General features: G+C 44.1%; 1 long non-coding RNA gene across 1 annotated transcript; it reads left to right on the top strand.

Annotated features, from left to right (window-relative positions):
• The first annotated feature begins 2922 nt into the window (after nucleotides 1–2922).
• LOC116269408 lies at nucleotides 2923–11162 on the top strand. The gene is made up of 2 exons (XR_004176871.1): nucleotides 2923–4916; nucleotides 5221–11162. It is a non-coding gene; the product is annotated as an uncharacterized LOC116269408 (long non-coding RNA).
• The last annotated feature ends 2938 nt before the right edge of the window (nucleotides 11163–14100 follow it).

Here is a 14100-nt window from a genome sequence, read left to right as displayed (position 1 = left end):
AACATTATTGAGCCCCTGACAGAGGAATTGGGAATAAAAATGAATGAGACTCATTCCTCTAATCCTATAATTCAGATTAAGCTTCTGGGTAAATTTGGTGGGTTTTTAACATGCATCTATGACTATTCCTCTTGAAACAACACTAAAATGACAGAAAAGGGATATTTTAAAAGTATAAACCCTCAAGGACAGGGAGGATGAGAGATGAAAATAGCAATGAAAATTTGGTAGCTGGGAAGCAGACAGACAAGGGTAAAAACACTAATCTGGATCCTAAACCTGCAATTGAAAGACTGAAGCCAACTTGCTTTCCAGAATTCCCTAAAGGGCCTGAATTACTGCAATGGTGTATCTGTAAGTGGAGGTTAAGGGAAGGAACTAAAATAAGAACGGGGAAAAAGTGGCATCAGAAGTGATTGGTTCTCAGGTTTCTCCTCTCCCTTCTGGAAGACTAGTTTTCCCTCCCTCTGGAGAGGATAAAACAGGATTTCACAAATGGTTGGGCACAGGAGTGCCATACCCAAAATAGAAAAAATAAGCACTGAATACTGAATGCCAAGTGTCCAGCCCTCTCCCCCAAGTTGACTCCCACAATGCTGTGGCTAGAAACCTGCCTCCCCGCAATCCTCACAACAAAGCAGAAATGAGGAGAGACCTAAATATCCGTTCATCAGAGATTCTACAAATTAAAGTTCCCACCAGTTCACAGCTTTGAAATCTGCAATCAACGAGCTCCACACATCTACTCAGAGGTTCTAGTCCTCCGCTTTCAAATATAAACAGACAACTAGGGATGGCCAGGCAGCTGAGGAAACCCTCTAACATAGAAGATGGAATTACAAACAAAACAAACTGTGAAGAAACAAGCTATGAAGGGAAAAGGAAATTTCAGAAAATCTGTACTAGGTGTCCTCAGAGATACAAAAGAAGACATGGTAACAATGAAATAAGAACAAGATGTCATTAGAAGGAATATTCCATCAACGATAACAGTGCAACAACAAAACCACTAGATATTTAAAACGTAAGAAAAATAAAATGTACTATAACACTTGAAAGATGAAGACCCCGGAAAGTAGAGTATAAAAAGACAAACAAAAATAAGGAAGAAGGGATAAGACCCCAAGGACCAACCTAGAGGTGCAACATCTGAATCATAGGTCTAGGAAGAGAAAAGGAAGAAAACAGGAGGCAACCATCTTTTTATGAAATTATTTAAGAAAATTTAGCAGAATCTGAAGAGGCCCACTGAGGGCTCAGCACCATGGATGAAAATAGACACTCACTACTGTACATAATTATAAACATTTCAGAAAAATAGGAACAAAAAGATCTTACAACCTCCAGAGAGTAAAGCCTGTTCACATGTGAAGGGTCAGGAACCAGAAGGGCTCTAGCCTCTCTAAAGCATCACTCAAAGTTAGAAAGTAATGGAAGGACCATTAAAAATCCCAGAGGGATGGCCAACATGGTGAAACCCCATCTCTACTGAAAATACAAAAAATTGGCCGGGCGTGGGGCACACGCCTGTCCAGCTACTCCGGAGGCTGAAGTGGGAGAATTGCTGGAACCTTTGAGGCAGAGGTTGCAGTGAGCCGAGATTGCACCACTGCACTCCCGCCTGGGTGACAGAGTGAGACTCTGCCTCAAAAAAAAATGACCAGAGGGAAATGGTCTCCATAACAGATGCTGTCAGTATCCACCTGTATTCCCAGCACTCCCTGAATCTGTGCACGATGACCTGATGGCTTCCAGGACAAGCATCTGTAACTCTGGACTAAGGACTTTCTTGGGACACTCTGAAGGAAAGTGAATGCCCCAGGAGCAGGAGCAGCCACAGTCTTCAACTGAGGACGGGTTCTCTTGCCCTTCAGGTGAGGCATCTCTGAGGTATGCTCTATTCAGTCTCCCAGAGGCCCCCAGCAAGACTGAGGCCCAGTTGCCCACAATGGTAACCTGTTCCTTCCTGTCCCTGTCTCAATTCCTCATTCTCCTCTTGATGCTCCCAGGATCACCTCCCAAATACAATAATTACCCTAACTTCCTTGTCTTGGGATCTGCTTCTAAGGAAACCCAAATTAAAACACCTGCTAAACTATCAAGTGTCAGGTTAGAACAAAGACGTATCCAAACATACAAAGTCTCAAAGTTTACATTCCAGACACCCTTTCTGGGAAAATTTCAGAGAACGTGCTCTACCAAAATGGGGCCATAAATCACGGATATAGGAAGCAGTATCCACTGCAGGAGAGAGGTGAGGGGAGTCATGAAAATGATGGTAAAAGGAGATGCCAGGGCGATAGCTGGGTACTAGTGCACAGGGCCACTGGTCCATCCTGGAGCACAGCTGAAGGCTCTGGGAAAGAGCTTCCTTAGGAAGATGAACTTGAAAGAGTACAAAATGCATCTAAACTTCTTGTGAGGATATTCAGACAATTGTATGTGAGTTTGATCTTAGTAATAAGAATATAGTGTACTATGCAAATGTTTAAAAAGCAACTCCAGGGAATAAACAACTTAGTTATGTTACGATGTCATAATATTGTAAACACTGGATGTTGATCCAATCAAAATCACAATATGACTCTACTGGGAGAATGGAAAGTAGAAAGACACACATGGGCAGGGACTAAAGTCCTGTCTTCCCTAGTGTAAAGTCAATTAAAAATGCCTTAAACTGGCTGGGCACTGTGGCTCACACCTGTAATCCGAGCACTTTGGGAGGCTGAGGCGGGTGGATCACCTGAGGTCGGGAGTTTGAGACCAGCCTGACCAACATGAAGAAACCCCGTCTCTACTAAAAATACAAAATTAGCTGGGTATGGTGGTGCATGCCTGTAATCCCAGCTACTCGGGAGGCTGAGGCAGGACAATCGCTTGAACCCGGGAGGTGGAGGTTGCGGTGAGTCGAGATAGCGCCATTGCACTCCAGCTTGGGTAATAAGAGCAAAACTCCATCTCAAAAATTCCTTAAACTGAATAAAAAAAAGAGGTTAATTCAAATCTGCTATATAAAGACATGAAGATGAAAATGAAAACACTCAGCAGAAGGGGGTCAACATGGCTTGCCCAGATGAACAAGAAATGGCAGAAAACAGGGATCAAAGGCTTTCTACAACAAATCTTGAACAGTTTTGCTCTTTACACTGTGTGTTTGCCTCCACGCAAACAACCCAAACCTGCAATACGATACAGAACAGAACCTCAGCTGGAGAGTCAGCTTTCAGGAAGCTCTGCTTCCACAGTCTGACTTATATACTATTTTCTTGTGCCTGCCCCATGTGAGGGACGTTGAAAACATAAGGCTCATCTTGGGTTTTCTGATAAGTTTCTCCAGTTAGATTCTAAGATCCTTGAACTCAGGGACTCAGGAACTTTGCCAATGCAGTTCCATGTGCTGAGCGCCCACAGTCCCAGGGCCTGGCACACAAGGGGTGCTGCACTGAGGTTCATTGAATGCAGTAAAGGAAAGAAGGAAAGATGTCCCACTAGAGAGCTGCACAGGCAGTGGTGATGCAGGGAGCAAGGGCTCAGATTAACCTGAGGGCAGTCTGGAGGTTTTGCAGGAGGACTGGGTGAACTGGTAAGGTGGGGAGGGTCACACCCAGGCAGGTAGAGCAGCTGTGCAAGTATGAAAAGGCGCTGTGTGCAAGCGTGTGTCTGTGCGTGTGTGTGAGCACGTGCGTATGCTTAGAGAGTGGAGTGGTCCAAAATGAGACTGTGCTTGTGAGCTGAGGTCAATAGAGACTCTTTGGCCACTCCATGTGTCTTAAGAGGCCAGTTGGCCTCTTCACGCCTAAAGGCGTTCCTTAAGCTAATTCTTCATCATAATCACCAGGGGAACATTTTAAACATAGTCCCAGGCCTCACTCTGAGAGATCATGAGCCATAGGTCTATGACTGGATCCAGGAAACTGCATTTGTCAGAAGATTCCCCAGACCTCAGTGGATGAGCCAGCCTTCAGGACAGGCTAGGAAAGAGGAGAAGGTGATGAGGGAGGGAGAGCTCAAGGACCAAATCTGGGCTTTTGAGTCCAGAGTCACACTGAACTTTTCCTGAAATCCAAAGTGAATGCATTTTAACCTATTTGAATAAGAACAGAATAAATAATGCCTTTATGTTGATTTGAAAACAAATACTGCAAAAGAGTTACTCTGTGAGCCTTTTATTGCCAAATCCATGGAGTTATTGCTGAAACGAAGTGCTTTAAATATGAAAAGTTAAGATTGATTTCCAGATGGCCTACTTTCATTACTAGGATTTAATAGGATCTCTAATTTTCTTTCTTCTGTATATTAGTAACAGTGAAGTAAGTCCTAAGGTGAGCTAATGCATTTCACACCTAATATGTGACATTGGTACCATTTAAAATATCCAATTTTTTTGAGTGAGAATGCTTTAAAAATACCCCAAGGAAATACTCTTCCCTAATATGCATAGTGTGATTCCTATCATGATGTTCCTTTATTTCAGTCTTATCTTACTTCAGAATCAACCGATATCCACTGAGTTCTTCCTCTCTGCAAGGCCTGGGTTGGGGAACAGGAAGCTGAACTGCTGTAGGGAATATAAGAAAACATGAACCATGAGCCCTGTTCAAAAGAAATTTACCAGCTGGCTGAGGAGATAAGACTAAAACACATGAAAAAATGACTAAGGACTTCAGGCTATGAGCAAGTGAGAGGTATAAGCAACACAAGCTATAGGAATTCAGATGGGGGCCAGGAAGAGCTATGGGCTCAACTGGTCAGGGAAGGCTTCATGAAGGAGGTGTGATCTGGGCTGGCCTTGAAGGCTGGGTGAGATTTTACTAGACAGAGTTGAGAAGAGAGACTCCTGGGGCAGTGGGTACGAGAGAACCTAAGTCCAGATCGGGGAGGATGTAAGACACATTCAAGAAGAAGGCTACATAGAGGTAAAATACTTATCTGGGAATTATTCGAGGTGAAACTAAATAAAATGATTAGGGGGTGAGCCTGGGGGACCCTGGATGCCAAGATTAAAACCAGTAGGCAGTAGGGAGTGGTTGATGATTTTTGATTTGGTTAGAGAAGAGGCAGATGAACATAGAATTTTGGGAATGCTAATTTGGAGAAGTGTTCAATGAATTAGAAAAACAATGAGACCAGTTCTGAGGCTGATGTGATAGGTAAGTCCAAGGGAATGAGATTCTGAATTAGGCCATGGGATTGGCATTGATTTTTTTTTTTTTTTTAAAGGAAGGTGGCCAGAAACGTTGCAATGAACAACTAAGCAGACTCTATAGCAAGCTATGGTTGGCAGAAGGAAGAGGGGCGGCAGCCCCACACTGAGGTTTTGCATGGGAGCCATTGGGTGAGTGATGGTGTTGCTGGTAAAAAATAGCAAGGTCTGGTGGGGATGCTGGTTTAGAGAAAAAGAAGGCTTCTGTTGCGAGCATGTTGGTGTAAGCAGGCAGCAGAGAGAAATGAAAACAGGCAACTGGAGATGGGGGAGCTTTGTTTTGGAAAGGATTTGCAACTAGTTATCCCCACAGAGACAAGCTGAAGTTGAAGAGTGAAGAAGATTCATTCATTTATTCACTCACATATTATTTAGCAAATATCTGTTGTGCGCCAGCCACTTCTAAAGGTGCTAGGGATCCTGGAAAGCACATGAATCTCTTGTGGAGCTTGTATTTTGCTGTGGGAAGCTGACCATAGACAGGCAATTTTACAAAGGTCTTGCTACAAATCGAGTATGTGTCCCCTCCAAAACTCATGTGGATGTTTAATCCCCAATGTGACAGTATTGAGAGATAGGGCCTTTAAGAGGTGACTGGGTCATGAATGGATTAGTCCATTTGTGGATTCATGGATCAGTGGGTTAATGGATTAATGTGTTATTATGGAAAACGGACTGTTGGTGTTATAAGAAGAGGAAGAGAGATCAGAGCTAGCATGCTCAGCCCCTTCATTCTGTGATGCCCTGCACCAATTCAGGACTCTACAGGGAGACTCCACCAGCAAGAAGCTTCTCGCCTGGTGCAGCCCCTTGACCTTGGACTTCTCAGCCTCCATAACAGTATGAAATACATTCTTTTTATTTATAAATTGCCCAGTTTGAGGTGTTCTCTTTTTTAAGCAGCAGAAAATGGACTAAGAGGCCTGGAGGAAGAAAACTGCAAGAGTGAGTGAGCAAGCAAACAGTCTTCTTTGTTTAGGGTGTGGGAAAAGAAAGCAGAAGCATGATGCAAGCCAGAATGATTCTGAACTTTCACAAAGAGAAGAGGAATCAAGGGCAATCTAAACTGTTGCCTATCTGGGGCCTCTCTGGGGCCCTGCCTGGTTGTCCCATGTACTTTTAGGCAGAGGCCATGTAGTTTCAGAGGCAGTTGCCAGCCCACTTATTTTGAGGCAGTTCCAACCTTAGATTGTGAATTAACCAAGGAATCTGCATGACTGATGTCTCCATGCAGGCCTCCTCAAAGGGGCTGGAAAATAAAATCACTGAAGGACAAGCAGTCGATATCACCCTCATGCTTTTAAGGGAACCAGTTGGAAAAATAAATCAGTTAGTGGTGTTCTCACATTAATTCCCCCTGGGGTCCAGTGATTTCTTTAGAATGCCTGCGGTCGCTTCACGATGAAAGCCAAGCTCATGTTCCCATCAGCTAAATGAGGCCTCTCATTACATAGCTCCTGTTGGAGGGAGAATGAGTGATGTTGATGTGACTGATACATATGCATTGGCTGATCAATAATAATGGCAGTGAGCTGAGGGTCTTGTATGAATTTTGCATGAACTCATAACAATGTGAAGAATCAGTGATGGATTGCAACTCTCCCCTTAGTTGGCCAACCCTTACCAGGCTCATTGGGCACACTGTGTAGCAGAAGAGAAGGGATTCTTAGGGACTTCCAGAGTTTCCCTCTCTGCAGCCTGTGTGTCAGTTCTTCCCCTCACATCTCTCATATAGTACTTGGCCCACAGTAACACAATGATTACTTTCCTGGCTTCCCTCCTGGTATTGGAGTTCTTGAGGACAGAGACTGTTTTATCAAATTCGATGTCCTCAGTACTTAGTACAGTACATAGCATAGAGCACAGGTGCTCACCAAATGTCTGTGGCATGTGGAGCTCATCTGGATGTCCCTCATGAAGGGGAGGGGTGTGGAGCAACTGTAGGTACTGTTAAGTGGTCAAACCCATCAAAGGAATCCTGGAGAATAAAGAACAAGTTCTTCGTTTTAGATTCAAGAGTTACATTCCTGGAGGAATAGGTGAAAGAGAATGTGCACACATTGTCTAGGAAAATCTCAAATTTTGTGCAGACCTGAGATAACTCAGCCTGCAAAGTCCTGCCTGGAAAGGAGTAGAAAGACCAGTAAGTGAATGGAAAGACCATGCATGGAATAGGTTCAGCCTGCTGGGCATAGCAGGACCAAACACCACATACAATCCAGTGACACCAGGGATGGCGCAGGAGACTGCAGGATCCTCTAACTGCCCTCTTGTTTGATACTCTAACTCCCTTCTCTAACACAAAACTAGCCTTGCATGAACTGTGTGCTTCCCCCACCCTCAACAGGCTCTTGAGTTGCAGGAGATTAATGAGGATGGTGAGAAGTAAAAACGACGGAGACCTTGTGGAGGGAAGGCAGCAGCTCATTCTTGGCACCAGTTAGAGAAAACCAAGAGGACAGTAGGGGAGAGCCCTGGGGACTGGAGGAAGGCCTGCCTAGGAAGTGATAGCAGGCTCACTTAGGTTACCAAGGAGATTTCACAGGGCTCAGGTACAGAATCGTGTTTCTTTATTTTCTATATTTTATGTTGCTTTAACATCCTGGGGCCTTGCAGACCTGAGGAGGGACTGCCCCTCCCAGGGTTAGCTATTTCCTCAAGATAACAAATGACTTGCCTGTGAGCACATCTTTGACATGAAAATCAACCAATCTAGAGCCCAGACACCCAACCAGCTCCTTTATCTACCTCACACACAAAGCTGATATTCCCACGGCTCTAAATCACCCCAGAGCCCGGTACTGGATAATTGGCGACCACCCCTATATCCCTAAGCCCGCCAACATGATTCAAATTAGACAAACCTAAGTTACATATCCCATTTGCTTTTCCAAGGAAACCACAATAAAGGCCATGCTCATACCTTCTTTTGCTTCCTTCTGCCTCCAGACCCACCCTGGTGCCTGCCACAGGTGGCCTGTATGGTATGGGGTGCCCCCTGTTTCTAGGGATCCGTGAGAATAAAAACTTTTTTTCACAATTGTCATTCCCGTGTCTGCATATCTTACTATATCTGATTAAGACAAATCCTTGGTACATTTTAAAGCATGTGGCAAAACACACAGTTTCCTGTTAGGGATTTAGAAGAAAAGAAAAAGAATCCCGTGCCCTTTCCCCCAAAGTATCTTCCACCTTGTGTCTTGGGCTCAGTAAAGATGCAGGCCAATTTACTGTGCCTTCTGTATTCACTTTGAGGCACCCCAGATTCTCTCATTAGTAATATATTGACATATTCAGAGTATTGTATGTAACAAAGCTGATACATGGATGCTAGAGGTTTTAGATAGTTATTTTTAGTGGTTGACATTTAAAAACGAAACAATGGATTCCTGTGTAATGATATGATGCATAGTTTGGATTATTTGCTTCTAAGTAAACAAAAACAATTTAAATAACACAAAAGAAGGAATAGGTTAGGACCTTCTGTACACTGGAAGGAGGGCATTGAAGGACAGTGGAACAAAGAGCCTTCAGCAGGACAAAGGGCACAGCTCAAGGGTCTGGGAGTAGGAATCCAGGGGCTGTCTTTTGAGGGTCTGTTCATCAGAATGACTCAGCCCCACCTGCTGTCCTCCTGTGGGGTTTTGCCCCAAAGTCAGGACAGAGCTGGTGGCTTGGCTCAGGTTGGATGTCCCTTTCTTGGTCCATGGAAGAGGTCATTGTGGTTGACAGTGCCCTGGGCCCATGTCAGGAGGCCGTCCTCCCAGTGGAGAACCTGGAGAAAGTGTGAGGGTGTGTGTTGCAAGGCGGGAGCTATGGTCCTATTGGCCTGGGTGCAAAACCTAGATCTGCACTGGTTGGCTGTGGGTATGTGGTTTTTGTCTTCCTGTGAGATGGAAATGCTAGCCATCCCACAGGGTAACAATAGGATATATAGTTTGTAATCTTTGCTTATAAGTAAGAGAAACCAATTTAAATAAATTAACATGAAAGAAGAAATGGGCTAGGAGTTCCTAGCCCGTGGCCACCCTGAGGGTTAGTGTGAAAATTACGTGAAGACCGTGCATGTCAAATGCCTGCTATATAGTTCCTGGCATAAAACAGACACTCAAAATGAAAGCTTTTAATCATAAGATTAAAATCATCCATTGATTTTGGCCTCAATTAGGCCAAACTCCTCATTCCATATGATTTCTGACCAATCAGGAATTTTTGCTTTTCTAACTTGTTTTAATTTTTAGAGTTTAATTGTAGCTTCCAAGCACACTCAGGGCCACAAATAAAGCATTTTAAGATTCTTCTAAGTCAAAATGTTTAAGGTGATAAAAAGGCAAATTGTACTCTCCTGGTCATTAGATGACTTATACAGTCCAAGAGCTTAGTCTGTTTTTCTGGCCACTCTCCTGAGCCCTAACCCCCAGGGTGGCTCTTGCCACTCTCCTGCTGGTGACTTCAGGCACATCCTCCCTTCCCTGGGCTTCAGTTTCTTTGTCTGTAAAGTGAAGGATTTTTAACTGGATAGCTCCAAATAATGACCAACATCTTTACGCTATTTTCAGATTGCAAAGTTCTTTGATATCTATTATGATATTTGATTCTTCAAGTGTAACTCTTAATCGCTATGTGAACTTGATAGACATCTTTGCAACCCACCATTGATCAGTGGAAACAGCTGGTGTCTTGCTATTCTGATGGTCCATATGGATTAGTGCTGTTCTCCATAGATCTGCAGATACAACAGCCTCATCTCAATCTCTTAGAAAAGTGACTGAGGCAAAAAGAAGCCAGACATGATGTCCTAGAGAATAGATCTGAACTAATTAGCTTTCCATGCATGCCTTCATCAGGAAACAAGGCACAGTTGCAATATCTTAGGAGCAAGGCTCTTCCCTCTGCCCCCATAAAAAGTAATATTAATGGGTTCATTCACAGCAGGATCTGTTTCATTCTCTAGGGTGGAGGGCATGTAGCACCCCACTTCTTGTTCTTCACCAAAGTTAGACTTACCTAGTAGCTTTGTATAATCCTAAATTGGTTTAATTGTACTGGTGGTGAATGGTAGTGTGAACTTGCCCTTGGAGACCATCAATATCGGATTTGCACAGCTCATAGAATGCCATAGTGGACAAATATTTCCTCCTTTGTGATCCCTGGTGCCTGAATGCTTCCTTCAGTTCTTCATATTAATTGATTTTGGTTTTACCTATCGTTATTGTTTGAAGACATTTCTCATTCTCCTACTTAATTTGGTATGTGTGTGTGTCGGGGGGTGGGGGCTGCAATGCAAGTGATTTCAGAGATAATCCACTGCTTTATTGACACAAGTTAATTGAATCCCAGAGAGGTTAAGTGAATTGCTCAAGGCCGCGGGGCTCCGAATTCAGATTTCTGACACTCATCCAGAGCCCTTTACACTTCACCACTCTGCCCAGAAGAAAGGCTGCAGGATCATTCTTTTATGACCTCGGGTGTCGTTATTGTGAACAAACAGTGACAAAGAGCCAGAGATGCAAGAGTGGAACGGTGGTGGGAGGGAGCGGGAAGGAGGGTAACATTACAAAACTAGATGCAGGTTATAAATTATAGTAGGGAAGTCGACAGTATTCTATATGAAGGCTTACTTTGTAAAACTGAGTTCCCTAAACAGCAGCATGGGATAAAAAGAACTTCAGCCTCAGATTTCTTAAATTTCCTCAATGCTTTTCTATCTGTTTCTGGATCCCAACAAGACATTTTTAGGCACATATGCTGTTTAAAACTAGCTAGCAAGACACTAGGCTGAGTTTGTGTAAGCTGCTTTCCTGACATCATCATACAGATGTATTTCTCTCCTGGGCTAGCATGTGGGTTTATCACACAGCATGCAAGAAAGCTCTAGCAGTCTCTGTGCTAGTCCTTCAAAAAAAAAAAAGAGACAGACAAAGAAGAGGTGGGGTTGGAATGTCTTTCTCTACTCAGGCCTATCTGAGTGCTCTAGCTCAGTGGGGACATGCTTTGGAGAGGAAGGCAAAGGAAGAAAACAAGAACAAGTCCTTGGTCGGGCACTGCGGCTCAGCCTGTAATCCCAGCACTGTGGGAGACCAAGGCAGGAGCATCACTTGAGGTCAGGAGTTCGAGACCAGCCTGACCAACATGGTGAAACCCCATCTCTACTAAAAATACAAAAATTAGCTGGGCGTAGTGGTGGGCGCCTGTAATCCCAACTACTCAGGAGGCTGAGGCAGGAGAATGGCTTGAACCCGGGAGGCAGAGGTTGCAGTGAGCCAAGATTTGCACCATTGCACTCCAGCCTGGGTGACAGAGCGAGACTCTATCTCAAAAAACAAAAACAAAAAACAAAAAAACAAAAAAAAAAAAAAAAAAAAAACCAAGTCCTCCTTTTTGTGCCCAAGAATAGGGCATATTGTACATGGGAAAGGTCCTGAATGGGGTTCTGATACCTTCACTATGAGAGAAAGCTCACCACCCAGACGAGGCCTCATTCCCATTCCTTCCTGTATCAGCTAAAGCCCCCGGGGAGTTTAGTGATCCTAGGTACCTGAAATCAATCTTGGCACCACTATTTATGATGCGTTGTTTTACAATGACTACCTCTATTTTACTCGACCTCTATTTTGTTATACAGCATAGAAAATTAGCCTGATGTGAAACTTCAAAGGTTTTGTGTCTCTGAAGAATATGCCACTGATGATCAGACCAGACGTGGCCTCACCTCAGGGATGGCATCTGTGTGTTAGGTGACAACCCCTGTACCACTCAGATGGTGCCCCAAACTTTGGTCCCAAACTCAAAACAGAAGAAACCTCCTTTACCTACTCCATGCCCCAGAGAAAGCCCTTCTGGGCTGCTCTCCCTGAGCCCACCCAAGGCAGAGAGATGGTTTAAGATGGCTTCCAGAGCACGCTTTTGCAAGAGGATTTGGGCCTGTCCACCTGCCTGCAGCTAATGGTTTACTGTTCTTCTCTATGACTGCCCATAAAAACAGATGTGATTACAGTGAAAGAATGCCTGGTGATGAGGAGAGAAGCTGTACACTCTTCAGTTGACTGTGGTCCCTTGGATCTCTAAACTGGCCACAGAAGGTTGGAGGGAGGAAGAGAAAGGGAGGTGAGCCAGCCCCTTGGAAGGTGGGATTCCCTAGGCAGTAAAGGAGCTGGAAATCTGAGGGACTCCTATTACCCTCTGTTGGCTTAGGGGCAGCATGACTTTCTCTCTGGGGCAGATGCTGGAAGTCCTCCTTTAAGAGCTGTGGCATGAACATATCTGGTCACCTCAATGTGGCTTCTTTCTGTGGGGCATTTTTTTTTCCTTTTAGGAACTGCAGAGGAGCCCAGGTTTACAAAAGAAATAAATTACTTTTACTTTTCACAAAGTATAACCTTCTACAACCAACACAAATGCTTAAAGACTGAAATCAGGAAGCACTGAAAATCAAGCTCTTTACACTTGAATACTAAATTCCTGCCTGGACACTATTTGAAACCTCACTTTAAATAAAGCCATTTATTTAGGGTTATCCAGCCTGCTGATAGGGAGGCAGGCAACCTTTAGGAGAGGCCACTCCTACCCAGCAAGGCCCTTTCCATTATTGGCTCTTTTTCATTATTATTATATCCCATTAATGAAAATAATATTCCATTATTTCCATTATTCCTTTCCAGCCACAGAGATCCTCTACACAGGGTTGTCTACACAGGGGGCACCACTGACATCGGGATACCATTTCTTCTTCCCACCCCTCCCAACCACAGCCAGTGCAACGTGGTCCACTCCAGTGGCAGTGTGGCCTGCTAGAGAGATCATCAGGTTTGGAGTTCCATATTCTCTACTCACTGCCTGTGGAACCATGGGTGAGTCACTGGCTCTCCTTGAGCCTCAGTTTCCTCCTCTACAAAGTAGGAGCAACATATATACCTTGCAATGTTGTGAAAATTAAATGAGATCATGGATATTAAGGCAGGCACAGAGTCCCTGCTCAATGATTGGTAATTCCAATTGTAATTGAAAGAGCAGGGATTGGTAAGCTTTTTCTGTAAAGGGCCGGATAGTAAACGTTTTAGACTTTGCAGATTATACCACCTGTCATGACCACTCAACTCTCCCTTGTAGAGAAAGCAGCCGCAGACAATATGCAAACAGGTGGATGTGGCTGTGTTCCAGTTAAACATTATTCACAAAAACAGGCAGCCAGAGGATTTGGCTCCCACAGGCCACCCTGACCTGGAAAATGAGAGTCTAGGAAGGGAGAGACTAGGAAGAGAATGTCAGATTGTCAGTGGCATGTTCTTTAGAGACACAAAACCTTCAAAGTTTCACATCAGGTTAATTTTCTATGCTGTATAACAAATAGAAATTGTATAGAAATCAAGTAAAATAGAATTAGTCATTGTAAAAGAATGCATAGTAAATAATGGTGCCAAGATTGATTCTGGTGCCCAGCTAATCTCTAGCTGTTCTAGTCACCCCAGCTACAGCCTCAACCCTATGCAGGAGGCCACCCCAGGTCATCCTCCAGGCAATACCACATGACACAGACAGGTCATCCCTATCACACCTGCTCAAGTTCCTCATCCACAGAATCATGAGTAAAGGTATGGGTGTTTGGGGCATGACTTGTGTGTTTGTTTAACCATGCAATAGATAACTGACTCCATTCATTGATTGAAAAAAATTACCTAAAAATCCAAATTTCCAGCTTCTCTTGGAAATTCAGATGCTCTGGCCAAATGAACCACTATTTGCACAGGGCTACAATTTCCTGGACCCAAGTATCACTGGTCATCTTTAGATGAGGTCTGTAGTCTCCAGGTGACCCAGCCCCACCCTGTGGTCTCCTTGGTGTCACTTGCTGCCTGTCCTCACACTTACAGAGCTGTTTTCCTTGCTCTTGGCCTGCC

This window comes from Papio anubis, chromosome 11, assembly GCF_008728515.1.
Source record: "Papio anubis isolate 15944 chromosome 11, Panubis1.0, whole genome shotgun sequence".
In the NCBI taxonomy this organism is placed as follows: Eukaryota; Metazoa; Chordata; class Mammalia; order Primates; family Cercopithecidae; genus Papio; species Papio anubis.
The sequence above is the reverse complement of the archived record's forward strand: the minus strand, read 5'-3'. Positions and strand labels throughout refer to the sequence as shown.